Raw genomic sequence first — 18,592 nt, 5'->3', positions numbered from 1 at the left:
TTTTCTCATCTCGGGATTATAATATTCGGTATCCCGAAATTGACTTTATTTCAACCAAGTGTTGAGGTATTTTATTGCCATCAGGTATTGTTTTTAAGATTTCGGGACCTAAGTTTCGGGATTTTGTTATTTCGGGATTTTATAATTTCGGGATTATAATTATTCGTGTCCTGAAATTAAGTTCATTGAGACCAAAACGTATGTATGCTTTCAGTCTTTACTATTTTTAGGATTTCGGGACTGAAATTTTGGAGGTTTTGTCATTTAGAGATTTTTTAACATTTTCGGAATCACGAAATTTAGTTTGTTTGATATTATTGCGTTAAAACTCGAGTTTTTCTCAAGTATTTCATAAAATTTTGAAGCCCGCAATCCCGTAGTTAGCTTTTCCAAAAAATGAAATCCCGTTTTCGGCTGCCTTAGATACGGCAAACATTTATACAAATACTCAGTATATTAGCGGCGTTGCATTTGTGAGCGTAGCGTTAAAAGGAAACTCGCTAAAATAGTTCCAAAGCATCCAGCAGGCAGTGGTGTGAAAAATAAAATGCAATGGCTACGATTGTGGCCACACATAGCATAGTTGTTGGAGCGCGACATACTCACCTACATAGTTATATAGAAATAAAAGATATCTAGGGACTTCTGTAAACGTGGGATGCTGTCTGCCATATACGTACGTACATCCTCCTCTGCTGAAATGCAGAGAACACAGTCAAAAGAAGACAACCAACCGCAGACGAGACAAAGCGCGAGCGCTCAGCATGAAACAGCTGCCAGTCTGTCGGAATGTCTGCACGAGTAGAGCTTGCAAGTGCATGTGACAAAAGGTATTCTCACAACTGTTTGAACGTAACGGTATATGCATATCTGTACGGTAGGGAAGTAAAAATATGTGGTCAAGATATAAAGCGCGCCGTGTGTATTTAATGCGATGGCACAACTAAGCGCTTTCGCCGCGAAAACCAACAACAATAAAAGAAGCTTAGTGCACATGACGTTGCAACCGCAAAGCCATTATGGCCGCACAACCACATCACCCGTTGAATGGAGAGCGTGCGCTTTACACGCTCTCTATTTGGCGGTTGGTATTCTTTTAGTATTTCGCTATTAAATTTTTGTTTCATTTCTATTTTTTCCTGATTTTTTCTGGCACCTTTGGTCACCTTTAAGTAACATTTTTATACCTCTTTGGTGGTTCGCGGAAGTGAGCTCATATTTTTTGCAATAAAAAGTCGCGATTTTATTGAGTCGAAAGCCTTCGAGTTCGTTGTCAATCCGATAAGTTATGTTTATGGCTTAGCCAATTGCAGTTCGAAATTTCTGTAGTAATACCAAAAGCTTAGTTGACAAACTGTGTGAGTAAGTGTTCATGAGAACAAGCTTGTATAAAGATATGGAGAGATCATTTTGAGATATTGCATTTAAAAATTGGTCAGATTATTTTCAGTTTTCCTCTACTTATTAATATGATTTTATGCTTACCTCAGAGTTCAAAAGGTCTCGTCTATCTATAATAGTCTGGTGATCCATTTTTATCAGTTTTTCGGTATTCATGACTAATGTTCACAGAGGTTCAGCGCTACCTGTCGGCCTTATAGAGCTTATTCATTCCTCCCTTTCGATATTCGCAATGCTTGAAGTCTCATATATCGCTCTCTCCCAAGCACCTCAAGAGTTCCTAAACGAATATTTTCGTTCTGTACACGTCTGCAGTTTATATAAGGAAGGACCTAATACACTTCAATAAGAGCCTTTTGCGCAGGGAAAAAATTTTTCAATTGTCTACTCAGTTCCCTACCGACAAGTGTGATCCGAAATTGGGTTTTCAGGCCTGAGAGTTTTCCAGAGAAGTAACCTTTTGAATTCATTTGAATAACTCTAGGCTTCGCTTGTAATTTTTACCCATCCATATCCATCTTACGTACACTTTAAATAATACATACACCAACCCTTGTCTTCATCTACTCCGCTCCGCAACCAGGTCACGCTTTGCCAGCACTTTAGTCTGCAATTTCTCTCAATTTTATTATCGCTTATTTTAATTCTTTTTTGCCCATTACCTTTTTCCACAGTTATCTTTAGTTTTATTTCCTTGACATTTTTGTATTTTTTTTTGCTCTACTTTTCTCAGGGGTTTCATATTGTTCCGTATTTTTTCTCTGCCATCAGGGGCTACAATGCTGCACAATGAAACTAATTCCACACGAAAGTGTTAATAAAAGTTAAGTGCATCGCACTTCATGCCGCCACTGTCCATATATCAACAACAACGACAATTACAACTACTACAATGGCAAGCAGTACATGCATATACAAAAATAATGCGGATGATGAGTTCTCCGCTTTTTTTCCACATAAAAAATGGAAAAGATTGCTGTAAACGCAACTATATATGAATATACCTGTATCAGTGCCCTGTAGGAAAAAGTTATAGATTGTATTTCTGTATTGAAGACCTGAAAAAAATTGATGTCTAACAATTGGAAGAGAGAAGAGAGCCTCTGAGGTACTTTTTTAGACAAAAAGGGAAGATACAAAGTGAGAGGTTCAATGTGTTTGCTTTCGTATGAGAGCTTTTAGACGCGGTTTTGATCCAGACTAGGTTTTGATCTGAGATAATTTTAAGAAAACTATAGTTGAACGTAGCGCCGAGAGAAAAGTTTTTGTTGTGTTGATAAAATAGGGATCCTGAGATCAGCAAACAAACAATTTCATATCTACAATGATATGCTGAGACCTGCAGTTGAAAAATCTCATATCTACAGTGCTATTTTCCACAATATACCGAACTTCATTGTGCGTTAAATTACTGTAAACACCTCAAATCCCTCAAAATCGATCCTTAGATAGAGAACGTCCTTCCAGAGGTAGAGATGAGCCTAAAACCGGAAGATCATATAGCCCTATCTTTCTGCTAGGCCAATATAAAAAAGCTCTCCAATCAGCAGGGTCGAATAACATTGAAGGGTTTTTGACCTCTGGTAGGGTTTTCTGAGTAAAATCATTATCCAACGTCATTTTGTGAAAGCGGTCCTTCCTTCTTCACTCCAGAAAACTGGGTTACCACTCCATCATATTCTCTAAAAATTTTTGAGATATTTCAATGTTGGAAGTAAGTTTGAGTTGCTTACTGCTTTATGTGTTCTAGGAAGATATCGGCTTCAATCTCTATCTTTCCGCTAGGCCAATATAAGAAACCCTCCGTGATCAGGTTATAGGTATATTTTTGCTTACATTCTTTATTGCATTTTAATTCCAAGCGGGTGTTTACTCATATTACATTGCATTTCGCTCACGCCAACCATCTTCACACTTAAGCAACGCTACGAAAATGAGTAACAACTTCACTGCGTGTCGTTCGTGGGACGCCGACAAGAAAAGTGTCTATAAACACTTTAGTGGGCTTGAAAGGCCATACAAAAATCCATTTGCAATGCCAATGCATTGACAGTAATAAAAGTCACTTATTTTAAGTCATTCCAAGTTATCGAGCACAGATAATGAACTGCGTTGGAGGCGACTACCGACACACCAATATATATAACTATATATATATCTATACTCATACCAACACACACATGCATGTTGGCAGGCGGATCTATAAATGTGTGTAGTCGTTGCATTCGCACTGGCCGTTCGTGCCGACTGCAAGCAGTCTGGGTAGGCAAGGCATGAAAGCGTACTTGGCAGCACTGACGCACGAACTAAGATGCACCGGAAATGACAGAAATGCCAATAATGAGCAGCATTAACAGGGCGGACAAAGTTTTGCATTTCAGGCATTTTTTCCACCGTTTTTTTCTACGTAATGATTTTTTAATGCTTATAGGCAACTTTCGAAATGTAGTAGATAGTGTTCGTGTTGTTGTTTTTATTTGTTTTCTGCCATTTTCTTGTGCCTTAAACTGTAAGTAAATGTAATTTAAAAGTGATATAAATGAAGCGCCGTTGCTTGTGTAAATAAATCATTAAATATTCGCTGTGAGAGCGCGTACAAAATAAACCAATTAGTAAAGTGAGCTGTTCGTCGGAGCATTGGTGAGGAGCAGGACACCGACTCAACTTCATTAGGCTATTTCTAATTAAATATTCAGCAATTTGTTGATTTCTGTTTATGCTGTGCGGGTGTATTTGAGTGCGCATTGGTTATTGCTATTTGTAATTAAGACAATATTGCTCTTTCTTGGAAGTGTCTCAAATTCAAGGAGACATGCAAAATAAGATAAAGCAGGCTGCAATGCATTACACGGCCTATCAAATACCCAATAATTGGGTATCTATTAGCCATAACGATCTTTGTTTTTAGTGACTTCCGTATATCTGGTACAGGTTTTTTACCCACACGGATGGCATTTTTGGCAAGTTCATTAACTATTTGATTTCCAGGGATTTCTTTTCTTTGTAGCCTGGACATATATTGGGTATATGCCGCTTTATGGTGGCCACCACCTCTACTGCTTCCTGCTTCTTAGGACATACTCTAACGTAATTCGTTGTGAGATGATTGTCTTAATTTTTTTGGGGATTTACTTATAGATTTCAACCATTTGACGCTACTAAATCAGAGTCTATCTTACAAAGGTGGGTTTTATAGAAAATAGTTAGACAGATGCTATCTGTGCCCAGATAAACCATTGCATTGTCTTCAGCAAAAAGAAAACAAACAAAAATTCAAATTTATTTCCAGAATTCAGAATCGATAAAAAATTTATAATATCGATAAAAATTTACAAAATTTATAATCGATAAAAAAAGTATGTATCGATAAAAAATTACTATGGATAAAATCGAGTATCGATGAAAGTACTCAGAATTAATAATCGTTAAAAAATGTATACATCGATAAAATTGATTATCGATAAAAATTTATTATCTATAAAAATATATCAAAAATTTGCTAATTACAGCAATTAAAAAAATTAGTTGTCAAAAGAACGTGAAATTCGATGATTCAATTTGATTATCGAACAAACAGAATTTTTGGGAAATTTAGTCAAAATTTACCAATAGCCAACGGCTATAATAATTATAGCTGGCATTATTTCAATTTGCCAAATGCTGCACACACGCTAAACTTGCAAATGTGTTTATTATCCACTAATGTCATTCGCATAAAATTCATTGTAAGCAACGCGCCGTTCACATCTATACACAGGGGTACGTACACATGCGCATAGGTACACGCGCGCGCACAATTGAAATTGCCCCGCAGTTGTGTGCGAACGATTTCGTAATGCTCGTTAATGTGCCATTTTGAGTTGTGAGCACAACAAAATGCAATTTTTATAACAGATGAGCTGCATTATTGCATTACTGTCAGCCTGTCTGCACCGGAGCATTGTCGGCCGCAGTTGGATTGCTTGACGGCGCTTGCTTACAAAATAGGGTCAGCGTAGTTGGCAACATTTTTCCGCCTTTTCATTGCTCGCATTGATTACGTGCGCCGCCTGAAGCAATGATTTCCACCAAAAACCCGATACGAATGGCATTTTCAATTTGTAATTTGCGCAGCTGCCCGAACGCATACAAACTCAAATGACGGCGGTCCGGCCGTTCGTCGAGCGCCTGCTGCGATTTCGCACACAGTCACACACACAAACACATATGTGTAGTATGTGTGAATAGGGCATAGTAAATACTGGGTTTTATGAGCCTTACCCAGCAGTTGAGCTAATTTTTCGATGCAACATTTATGACCCTGACTGGTTGATATTGCTTGCATGGCCACTTCCGCTGCGGGTCATTATTATGAGCGAACGTATAAGCGAATGAGCGCACGAGCACGCTGACATTGTTAATTTTAGCGAATGCTCAAAAACAACACCGACTCCACACACATACATACATAGAGCCATATACAGTGGCAACATTGTTCAATGTTTACGGCAATGCAATTTTGAGCCAACAAATAACGAATAACCCAACCGTATGCACGAACGCAGCAAGTGAGCTTTGGTTATGCATGGAACAAGAGGCTGAATAGACAACGGTTTCGTGACATGGGTCATTAGTTAAACATGTACACCACATTAGCCGGTGATACTTAATAATGGGCAAGCAAACACATAAAATGACTGAATGGCTGACTGACTGAACGAGTGGCTGGATCTGCGAAATATCGCATATGTGCACGGAAGGACCCTGCAGGAAAATGCTGGCGAACTTGGTGGGTACTAAGGGAACTTGGTTCCCACGACAGTCGGGTACTTAATCGGAATGGTGCTCTTTTTTGATCCGACCAAGTACTATCAACTCGGTACAATTCCTCAAACGCGGTTCTTCCGCTGTATGGCGCCAATTTGAGATTCGTAGTATAGCCAGGTCCTTCTCCACCTGGCCTTTCCAACGGATTGGAGGTCTCCCTGTTCATCTGCTCCTCCCGGTGGGTACTGCGTCGAATACTCTCAGAGCTGGAGTATTTTTGTCCATTCGGGCGTAGCCGCAGTCACTTATTTCCCTGAACTATGTCGTTGTGTCAAAAAGTGGTTATAGCCGAGTTTGCAACAGCGCGCCAGCCGTTATTTCTTTCGCTGTTTGGCGCCAATTTTAGATTTCAAGTGTAGCTAGGTTCTTCTCCACCTGGTCTTTCAACGGCGTGAAGATCTTCCTCTTCATCTGCTTCCCCTGGCAAGTACAACGTCTAATACTCTCAGAACTGTTTTCGTCAGTTTACACAGCCGTATTAGTTTTGCGGGGATACCAAATTTAGACGTCGCGGCAAAAAGGCAGCTTCTTTTCGTTCTGTCAAAAGCAAGATTTTGACGAATAGGTGGTGTGTGTCGATCCTCTTTTCACTGGTCTTTTCAAAGATTTGGCGCATGGTGAATATCTGGTCAGTTGTTGATTTTCCAGTCCTAAAGCCACTCTGATAAGGTCCACTCAGCTTGTTGACGGTGTGCTTTAATCTTTCACACAATTCGCTTGATAGAGCCATAGAATTAGAACCATGGTTTAATACTTTTCAGAAAAGTGAGATCTCCTTGGAGCATGACCAACTGTTAGACATTGACCGAATTTTTTTCGTCTCTTGCTATATATGCTTTTAACGGCTTCATATTTACTAGCAGGGCTAAGTCCCGTGCGACTCACTCCCAAATGATTTCGTGAAATCTAACTCCTAAACAAAATTTGTGCGCGTTGAAGTGTTTCCAGTTTTTCGTGTTCGTGCGTTAACAATTGCAGTCGAAATCGCGGGTGTGGCGTCAGTTGGGCGCATAATAGTAAATCCCTGTTGTAATGCTTATTGGAGAAGCATTTGAAAATTAGATAATCACCCATTACAATGCGGCAGTGAAACATAGTTACGACACATGCAACATGCAACATGCGATTGTCATTCGGTAAATCCAATGGTCGATTTGCGTGCGTGCGATTGACTGTTGGTACGAGTTAACATGGGGTCGGTGGTGCACGGTGTCAAAAAACAAATGGAAATAAATTAATTCTTTTGACTTTTTCGACTATGTGTCCAACTTAGTCCAATTTTGTATTAACAGGAAAAGGCAGGAAGCTATTTTGAATTTACGCGAGTTCTATATGGATCTTATTCTTATTCTCGATGGCCATTACGAAGAGGTCTTCAAGAAAGCTAAATCTCAACTATAATTGAAAGAAAAAGTGACAATCGGGAATTAATTGGAAAACCCCCTAAACTCCAATTGGACTAGAATGTCTTTTTCTGTTCAGCTCTGAAGCATTTCTTCCTAAAAGCCCATAAACCCAGAAACTTTCTGATCTCTTAAAACCATTTTTATGTGAGACCCACCCACTGTACCTGCAGCGTATGCGTACCTCATGCTTTGTGGCCTGCGATTATCGATCGTTCGAAAACACCCTGTAAATAGGCAAGGCAAATATCAAACACCTATTAGGTTGCAGTTGCGGCGGCGGCGACGTTGGCGGTGTCAGCAACAGCATCAGCACGGACATACAACAAACGGCAGCCGCAGCAATGAAAATGAGTTTAGTGCAGCAACAACAACAGCAATAACAGCTGCAATGAACAATAACATAGGTAAAATGTAAAGTCGTCAAATAGCCACAACAGCACATCAAACATGCAACACGCCGGAAAAACAGTGCAACATGCACCGGCCTACCACAGCCACGACAACGGCAATTGACGTCTACCGCACACAATCAAACAACAAAAACAACAACTACAACTACATATACGATGGCAATCAGTGTCCATATGAGCATGTATACAAACACAAATAACACTTTTTCCAAACACATGTCCAGATTAACAATTGTTAGATTTTCGTTTTTCCCCACCCGAGCGCTTGAGGGGTGCACACAGTGTGCGGTTGTTGGCGAAAATCGATTGTGGATAGGATTGTTGATGCTAATGGCAATTAATACTTAGTTGGAGACTCGCTCGGTCGAAACTTTTTTCGGAAAAAAATATTTAGACATTGTTGAGCGAGATAGCTTTAGAACCTTCTGAATGATATTTCTGCTGAGTCTGAAGTAAACGTCGTCTTATCATCATTTATTTTCATTTTTTATCCATTACTGAAACATTTCCTGTATCTACCATCTATTTTCCCGTATTAGCTCCATTGATTCGAGGTGGGCTTTGGAAATGTCACTTCAGATCCATGAAACAAATCATGAATATGTATTTAATCTATGTTCTAGATAGAGATCTACAGCAGTCACACTAAATACCATGTACATAGAAATGTGTACATTAGTTTCAGGGATCAAAAATGTTTCGTTCTGTGAAGGCATAGAAGTCCTCATAAAGGTCTTTTTTTTTAGATTGATTGAAAATTCTGCGGGAATCTGGATTCTTTTGCCGTCTTAATTTATTGCTACCTAGCTAAGAAGTGAAACCTGTCCTTATTGTGGCAAAACCGTAATTTCATTCAACCTGGAATTAGGTTTGAGACAAAACTAAACATGGTTTTGAACTTAGGTTTACCTTACTCATGTGAACGATATGTTTTGGATAGTTCAGTTTTGGATATCAGCGGCCTACAACTTCATTTTACGAAACCAACCTTGTAGTAATTTATGGATATAGTAAATTCTGGATCTTTTGGTTTTTCTATAGGGGAAATCAAAACATAAGATCTCTTTTTCCCTCTGATAAGGAACCAGTTATTACCAAGTCTTTTTGGATTTGACAGCAAACTGAAATTTCTCACCCATAGCAAGACTAATATAAGGATTTTATTAACTTTCTTTCATTTCTATTCCGCATCTTTTGTACTTGTTGTGCGGGGTTCCACAATGGCTGCTGTTATGGGAAACAAGCCATTCCAACTTCAAGCTTCAGAGAAATACTTATCACCCACTGTTTCAAATGCTTAACAACTCACTCACTCAAAAGCACCGTCCAACGCTTGCCAAGCCACCTAAATGCTTGTCATTTGAGAATTTTCCATATGTCCATTTGCCGAAGCCGAAGTTGAAGTTCTTCACCTTCCATCAACGACAACAATTGAATTTGGTCTAATGCATTTGCTGCGCTTCAGTTACGTCTCAGATCGATTAAGTAGTATGTTGTGTGCGCCGCCCTCCTACCAACCGCCCCTTATCTCACATCGACAGTCGCCTGTTCATCCGATGAAATTGCAGTCTGACACGAATATGTGGCATACACGGCCCCGATCCATTGCAGTATTTGTGTGCTTCTTTTTTGCATAGGTGAATATGTAAATATGTGTGCGCATCTACAGTTACGGCACTTTTACTAGACGTTGGGGTATTCTTCCGCAATCGTGTGCATGTCGCACTTACTGTGACTATCAGGCGGCACGCTAAGGCCCGTGGCGGACAACATATAGCTATATATCAACAGTGAGCACTTTGTTCCTACATTTCATCGTCCCTTGTCGACCTTCATCCCTTGACTTGCCACTTACACATACACGCACGCTGTGTTGTCGCTGCAATGTCAATGCCCCGGTCGCCTGGTCGCTTAAGCGTCGGTCGCCGCTTGTTCGCCTTCCTGTCGCACTTCGTGTCAGCCTGTAACCCGCTTTTTGCGTCGCCTCCTCCACTGCTGCTGCGTGCATATTCGCTCATTATCCTGCCGTGTCCTTTTCGAGGCTTCATGCATGGGACACACACACCGAGATATGGACATGATTGTTTGGCAATTTTTGAGGGTTGCTTTTTCGTGTGTCGCTCGACACGCCGCACTCGCTGCAGCGGGCATATCGAAAACCTTCAGACGCAGCAATTCACTCTGAGTGCTGTGTCTCTATGAAAATCCCATTGAAAATTCGTTTTAGATTTTGTTGTTGTTGTTGTTGTTGCCGCTACCTCTGTTGTCTACTAGTATGACTACATACATATGTGGTGCACATACTCGCAATGCAGCGCTGGAGTTAAGTGGCGGCGATGGTGGTGGTGTCTGTTATGGCAAAGTGTTTATGTACGGCTGATGTTGTGGTTGTTGCTGCTGTTGCCGTTACTGTGGTTGTTGTTGTTGTTGTTAATGTTGATGTTGATGGTGGTGGCTCTGTTGTGGTGTTGGCATAGAGGCTCAATTTTATTGTCACTACTACAACGACTGTGTATTGTTGTATTTGTTGTTGCTTTACTTTTAGTTTATGGTATGTGCTGTGTGCTCTGTATTTCAGACGTTTCAAATCCGCTTGACAAGGTGGAAAATGCGTAGTGCACTGCTTTGATAGTTGTCGTTTGCACCCGGCTCTCCTGCGTCGCTTTGCCATTAGTGATGATATGCTCCTCCGTGTGCGCGCGTGTGTGTGTTGCTGAGCTAGTGCTCTGGCTCGTGCTGTGTTGATTTCTAGCGCATTATTTGGTAGTTTGTGGGATTAACAGCAAAATATGCGTTTTTAATTAAAATTTGCGCATATTCGGGGCGTGTGGAGGGTGCGATATGCCGGCAAGCTCGGATTATGTGTTGATAAAAAGTGTAATTTTTGAGTAGTGCGGGGTTTTTGATAAATTAAAAATTGAGTTCTGGCGTATTTTCTGTCGCTGACCTGCGCTGCGGGTAAGACTGAATTTTTGAAGTGATACTTTTTAATATAGAAAATATGTACAATCTGAAAGAACTTGTTAGTAAATAGAAATAAACTGTAAGATGGATACTCTTAACCAAGCTCCCGGCACTACTGGGGAGTGACTAACGATATGTGGCTTGGCTGGTTATGATCCAACACAAATCCTCTAGTATTGGTCAAAGCTGACTGCGTCTGAACGATTTCTTTCTTCACACGGTCACGGTTGTGTACAGCTTAAGATTCGGATTAAGGATTTGGCTGCTTCTGAACGCTTACTTCTTTCAGATAGTCCAATTGCGGACAGCCCAGTTTCGAGTAAAGGATTTGGCCAAAGCTGGCCGCTTTTCAAGAATTACTTCCTTCAGGCGGTGCAATTGTGGGCAGTCCAGATTCGAATTAAGAGCTTGGGCGTAGGAAAGCAGATCATAGTTGATTATTATCTGCTAATCCCTTCAAGTACATAGCAAAATCTTTCCGACCGTCAATCTTAGCTTGACCACCTTTTGCGCCGACTTGTGTTAGCTCATGTATTACCGATACATTGAGCTTCCTCTTATATCCAGCTTCACTTAAACGGCTCTAGATGTTTTGATCGAACGGTCCGCTTCTTTACGTAGGCGTTATAGATCACAACTCGTAAACTCCAGAAAACGTTTAATATCTTTTTTTCGGTCGTTAAAACAGTCTTCTTCTCACGTTGAAGACTTTTGTCATGGTCGTCACCTCTTCACCCTCATAGCTGATCTAGATCACAACTAGTGAACTCCAGAAAACGGTGGAAATCATCTTTGCGGTCCTTCGAAGAACTTTCGGTTTTTTCTTCATGGTATTTTCATATTCCTACTGTCTCAGCTATCTCGCGTACTTACAATTTGCGGTTGAAGACTTTTGTCTTGTTAACTTCCATGGATGCCATTCCCTCACCGGTTCTTTACATCGGCGATCTAGATCCCAACTTTTGAACTCATAACGTAAATTAATTCTCGACTTTTTCAGAAATGAAACTACGTTTCCTGCTACATATTTAATTCATCAATTTCCTTATCGCCAGCAGTTAAACGCAAATAAAGAAGATACTTCGAGTGAATTCTAAGAATTCCGAAAAAAAGAAAATGCTGACTTCTTCAACTTAATATTAACTTTTATTTCCATTTCATTATTTTATATACCCGCGTTCAAGTGCGTCAATTTCGTGTGTTTATTAAACAACTAAATTCACGCTTCTCGTAAAAACATACAAACAAACAAATAAAAAAGCAAATAATCGTCTTAGCGCACAAACAATGCTAAATAACTAATTCTTTTGATTCGCCATTCTTTTCAGTCAACAAAAAGTTGGTCTTCGCCACACAGGCGGGCATACATATAACGGGGCACACCAATCATCATGCATTCACCTGAAAAATACGCACTAATTTTCAAATAGTTGGCAATAAAATCGCTGAATGCGAGGAATGCAATCGCTGCGCACGCCAAATTAGTCCACATTTTTTGCGCTACGCCAGCAGTCCACGGCGCTACAGCTACAGCCGCCAACACCAGCACCACCATCCTCAGCTACCAACGGTACATGCATCTTGAGTCTACACCACACATACTTTTGCGCACTGCCACTTCGACTATCACTTTTATCTACTCTACTAAAAGTGTTTAGTTACCGCGCAACGAAAACTTGCTCCTTTGCAAGGACGTTTCTCTTCGGTACGCGCGTACGAAGCTCGTAAAGTAAGTATTTTTTACGATTTTTAATTTCACTTTATTCAACACTCTAACTTTTGCCACCACCACTTACTTGGGTCTACCTAAACACGCGCTTGTATCTCGAACTCACGCCGCCGCTACCTTTCCACCGCTCACTTTCCCTACCTCTCTCCCTCTCGCTATCAGCAAGCTGGTACTTTTGCCTCGTTTAGAAAACTAAAAATGCGTATATTTTAAGTTTAATGAACTGTGTAAAAAACGCTAAGGAATGAAAGTAGTGAGAAAAAATATACTAGGAGAGCGGGAGCGCAAAAAAAAAATTAAAAATAACTTTGCATTATTAAAAGTTCTTGGCTGGTCAGTGGTGCTGATGAGGGCGCAAACTTTTAATCATTGACATCTCGTTTAGTTTGCTGGGAGTCGGCATTGTGGTTGTCTGTAATATAAAGTATATACGTACATATCTATACATCCTTGCGGCTGCTGGCTTCTGTGTTGTATGCTCTTTGATGTGGAAGTATTTTAAGTAATGCTAAGTAGTCGTCGTTTTTTCTTTAATAAACAAAAAGTGTATGTTTTTTAGTTACGCGCTTCAAGTTACCTTTGCTTTTAAGGTAATTATGTGTACATTTGTGTACATTGGAGAGCCAGTGAAAGTCAAGAAAGCAACTTCTGTACTTAGGCAAGGTGGTCCCTTTTCATTCAAGATATATAGAATTTTTGTAGTTCACAGCATGTTTATGCAATAATTTAACAACCGAAGGAGCTTTGGAAAGCTTAAATCGTAAAATAAAGCTTTAAGCTTCAATTGATTTAGCTTCAATCTTCGAAGCAAAGATATTTTTAACTAAAGTTTTTGCTTCGACTGTACCGCAGTCTGTAGATGCAGGTTTAAGGCCCTTGGATCTATGTTTCCAAATAGAGATCATATCATTTCGCTAGCACCCAGTAGGATATTGGATTTTATCAATATGCTGGGGCTATGTGAGTCTTTGTAATTTAGGAGAGGGCACAATAGACCTAAGGTCGCGCTGCATTCCTCGTGTAATAATGAATCAAATCAAAGTTTGTGCTTGAATTTCTGTTTTTTTAGAATTCGAAATATAAAATTACCTTAATTCTTCGCAAAAATATTCGCTTTTTATATTAAGGTGTTCGAGCAGTCCAGAGATCTCAAAAAAGTCAAAATTTGACAATTTCATCCTTGAATTTTAATCAACTGATTTTTAGATTTTGAAAGCAGAATTAAATCTTCATGAAAATGTATAACCCTTAATAGGCTGAGCTGGCTCAAATCCCTCTAAAAAGTGCTTTAATTATGACAATTTCTTCCAGGGCTAATAGAAAAGAATCGACCCTGGAACCCTGAATTATACCTTGAACTTGAACTGCTTCTCCCATGAACTTATTTTTTTTGGCTGCTGAGACGTTCATTAATTTCGTTTAATTTTCTTACAAAAGGTAATTTTTTATTTTGCTACCCATCACATATAAGCTATAACTATTCGTCCAAAAGTTTTCCTTCCATTCTGTAGTTAAATATTAAATCATCAACCTAAATCAATTTTTATTATTTTTCCACTATAAATTGCTCGAAACAAACGACAGCTTTAATTCAAATATGAATTTCCAAAACGCTCACAAAACAATAGTGCATATTAAATTGAGCTGCATGCAGATCCACTCGGCTTTTAACTGTAAATGCCACATTTAAGCCCACTGCAATAACGGTAAAATTGTCAAAAAATTGCTGAAATATGTCACAGAAACTCATAACTTTCAAAAGAGTAATTGTGAAAGGAAAAAAGTATGCCTGCCGTTGAGTGTATGTGTGAGAAATTGTGCTAAAAAAAAGCGCAGAAAAGCTCAGGCCAGGCAAAAGTTAAAATTGAGTGCTCGACCACCACTCATGTCCACTTTTGGTGGCAGCTATGTGGCACGTTTGTGGCGCATTTACTACATGCGTAGCTACACCTCTGTGTGGGTGTTTATCCAGTAGTTGTCGGTGGCCGGCGGTCGCATGGCAATGAAGCAGTTTAGTGGGGGGTTTATGACAGTTTGCTCGCAGCAATTGAATTGTATGGGTTGTATAGCTGAATTTGTATATCAGAGACTTTGGAGACTATCGCCAAACAAACATCTAACTTTGACAGGCTTGCGCGTTTTTTATGAAAAAGCCAGAAGGTACGAAATTGATAGTAATCGTGGCGAGGTTCGCACCATCTTGCTCTATTGATTACTTAATCTTTCCTGTTTATGCCATCTCAAGGTTCTGAATCTGGTTATGTAGACCCGAACGTCTGAGAACCACAGCTTTAAATATTTCCAAACTTTGATCTAATATTTGGAGTGTTATAGAGAAAAATATGTATAAATACTTGTCATAGATAGCCCAACACGGTCTTTTCTCTCATTTTAATCTATAATACTCGAAAGTTTGGCAACAAAGCAACTAGAAACATCGAATTCGGAGTGTTAACTTGAGATTTCCTTGACAAAAGTAACAACCTCCATGAGGATATATCACGGTATTACACAATTTTCTTTAAATTTTTTTAACTTGGTCAAAAAGATCGGTTTCATTGAATTTGTATGATAGAGAGAGCGCTGCTCTCAGAGAGTTAGCCATCCACTCTGTCAAATTTTTCTGTTAACTGAAATAATTCCAGGAGTCTAAAGTCTTCCTGCTCATAGCTTCGTTGGCTCTGTCCAATATTAATCAGCTATATTAACCTCGAGCAATGCTTTTCTAGAAATTTCTCTTTGAATCGTTGCCCCCTCTAAACTGTTGCCACTGTGTTTTGCCATCGAGTGTCACACATGTATGTACATGTGTATATATATGCGAACTAAAGGCGCGTCAGATAAACATTTTGTTTGTTATTTTTATTTTTTTTAATTTTGCATTTTTATTTTCGTCGGGTTATGAATATATTATATGCAGGTTGCTGTACCACGCGTATCCATTTCGACGTGTGGCAGAAAAATGCTTGCAAATTGTTTTTGTTTCGCTGTGCTGCAACCTATGGCTGTGTGTGGGCACTTATTCGGAGCTATGCTTCTCGTTCGCTTTTAAAATCGCTCAATTGCTGAGTGTTTGGGTGAGTGTTTTTGTTTTTTGCATTCCTTTGATATATGTGTCGTTTGATAACTGCTTTATTTTGCAGTTAATTTTTTAATTGCTACAGTTTTCTACTATTTGCCAGTTCTACTTTTGCTGATGTTCTTTTATGGCACTTATCCGTGAGTAGATTCAAACAGTTTTGAACTTTATTAGCTTTCACGGATTTGTGCTTCAAATGCGGTTCAAACTTAAGGTCTGAATTCGGTATTATAACTAGTAACTCAGTGCCTGGGTACCTACATCTTCATACCCCGATGCGGCACGACGTAATTTCTTTCATTTTCTTAATGCTCATGAGCAATACTTTTGATTTCTGTTCAGTAAGCTTTAAACTCGTAGTTGAAAACCAAAGACGCAAACCATTTCAGGACCTTTTGCTTTTATTACGAAGTTTAACCAAATTTTTTATCTTGGTTATCTTTATAAGATGGTCCGTATTTTCCAATATACTATTTTTTCTGCAACTCGGCATCGAATCGGCGCAATAATTCAGTAAAGATCTGGGACAGTAGTGCCTTTCTTCATGTAGACATTGATCACACCTTGTGAATGCCACAAAATGTTGCACTTTTCCGTTCTGTAAAAGAGTCTACACCCCTTTCGGTTCACCGGTTGAAATCAACTCATTCGAATGTTTCTCAATCTTTGGTGTGTTCCAGTAGATACCAGTTTCGTTGACGAGTACGAAACTATGTAGAAACACCTGCGCTAGTTTAAAGGGAGTGAATCGGACTTACGTTTGTTAAAAATTAGTAAGCGCGGTAGTTATTGCGTCGAGAGCTTTCTGATGCTCAATATCAACACAATATTGGATCAGTTACTCATAGGTTTTTTTACAGTTTTCAAAAATTCCCGTTTCAACGCAGTCAAAACAAAACCATGAATCCAAGTTGGTTGAAATTTACCGTGAATACAACACGATGGTAATTTTCTTTTGGTCGTCATCAAAAGGGGGGTTTCTCTCCCGGGGCTGTTGGTAATTTTTCATTGGGAGGATTTTTACGTGACGGCTCCCAAACTCAGCGCACAACCCTGTGAAGGGGATGTTTCGCCTTCTCACTTTAGCTGGCCTTCAAACGGATGTTCTTCGGCTACCCAGAGGATAGTTGGTCTAGGACCGGAAGTCGTGAGCTGCTAGAGCCATATGTAAAATAAACGTTTCTGCCCACTTCCAAGTGAATGGAGTTTAGAGAACTTTCCTCACTTGCATGAACTTTCACACATGACTCCATTTTCTTTTGCTGGAGTAGCTCTACCAAATGATTGGTTTAAGATTTTATGGGATCGTTCTAAGTGGAACTTGCTTAGCTGCTATTCAGTAAGAAGAAAACTTAGATAAAGATAAAACCTATTATTTGAGATCCTCAAAACTGTGGTTTTCTTTTAGTGTTATTATATTTTCTCGTGAGATGTCGCTGAGTGCGAAGAATTTAAAGCGCCATGGTATCTGGAAATGTCGGTCTTTTGGTTTATGGTTTCAATGGCCTTACACTGGTTAGTTTCATCCATAACAACATATTAGGTTCAGGATATAAGCTTTATTTTAGTTTAGGTGAATTGTGATCATCCAAAAGTGGCCAAAAATGACTATTTCTAGCAATAAAAATGTCTTTTACTTAATTATGTTTTGTTATCACTCTCTTAATCTATAAAATGAAATTTTATTTGTTTGCCTTTTGTTTTATAGAATATTTATATGTTTTATGCAATTTGCTGGCATTGTTTGCAGCTCTTCAATTTTCATTGCTTCCTATTTGTATAGCACTCTCCACTCACTTTTTTTTCATTTGCTACGCTCTCTCTCACATTTTGCCACATTTCGGTTTCTATGCGCCTTTGAAAACTGCCGAAAAAATTGCATGTCTAGCGTGCTTTTTGTGTGCGCCAAACTTCGCTTGACATTTCCATTTCCACTTTACATCACGTTGCCACTGCCACCGCCACCGCCATCGCCGCCAGAGTCGCTATGCAGCCATTACAGTCAAGAGCGTTGCGGAATTTTTCCGTTTCCACAGTTTGTTCATCCGTGTAACTGTTATTTTTCCCGATATTTGTCTCTCGCATTTGTCGCATTCTATCGTGTTTCCCAAACAGCAGCGCGGAGAAAAATTCAAAAGGCAAATCGCAAAAAAAAACTGAAAAAGTATTGAGTCAAAAAAAGCAAAGAGCTGGAGAAATTGGTTTGAAAAAAGGCGTTATTAAAAAATGTGCTGCACTTTGTCTGCGCTTTCTATGATTTCCTCCCACCCGCTGCCATTGCTTCATCGCAACGCTGCTACACTTGACACTGCTTCAATATTTATCGCCACTGTTGTGTAGCTCGGTGGATGCCTCTATTGCGCTGGGCGAAATGTGTTTAGTTATGCGCGCTTGGACACAGCTGGACATGGCGCACTCGCTTTTGCTTTGTTTTTGCCGAACGGATTTGCATGCCTTTCAACTGCATACACATGACAGCGTGTTGCAACCCTGCAGGGAAACGCAAGCTTGTTAAAGAGTAGAGGTACTGGCACGTGGACCTATCAGAGTTACACATACAATATATCCTACTCGGACTCGGGAATTTTATACAAATATCCTTGTTCTCTCTACTGTATGCATATAGTGTCAAATCGTTCCGCCCAAACAGCTTGAGAACGTAAAACTTTAAATGCGTTTTTCTCGAAGCTCGAATCTACTTGAAGTTTTAACTGCAGATTCTTAGTGAGCGATGTAGCCTTGGAGGCCATCGTGGGGAAGATTATTCCAAGGATAAAAAAGTTTTTTTTTAATATTG

General features: G+C 39.5%; 1 protein-coding gene across 2 annotated transcripts in view; it reads left to right on the top strand.

Moving 5' to 3' along the window:
* Window positions 1–18,592, top strand: part of LOC105227343 (uncharacterized) — a 162,573-nt gene that overhangs the window by 78,184 nt on the left and 65,797 nt on the right. For both annotated transcript variants that reach the window (XM_011206620.4, XM_029550703.2), the window contains exon 3: window positions 12,316–12,716. The gene's annotated coding sequence lies outside the window, so the exon portion shown is untranslated. The remainder of the gene's footprint in view (window positions 1–12,315; window positions 12,717–18,592) is intronic.

The sequence above is a fragment of the Bactrocera dorsalis genome, chromosome 5 (assembly GCF_023373825.1).
Source record: "Bactrocera dorsalis isolate Fly_Bdor chromosome 5, ASM2337382v1, whole genome shotgun sequence".
NCBI classification, from domain to species: domain Eukaryota; kingdom Metazoa; phylum Arthropoda; class Insecta; order Diptera; family Tephritidae; genus Bactrocera; species Bactrocera dorsalis.
The sequence above is the reverse complement of the archived record's forward strand: the minus strand, read 5'-3'. Positions and strand labels throughout refer to the sequence as shown.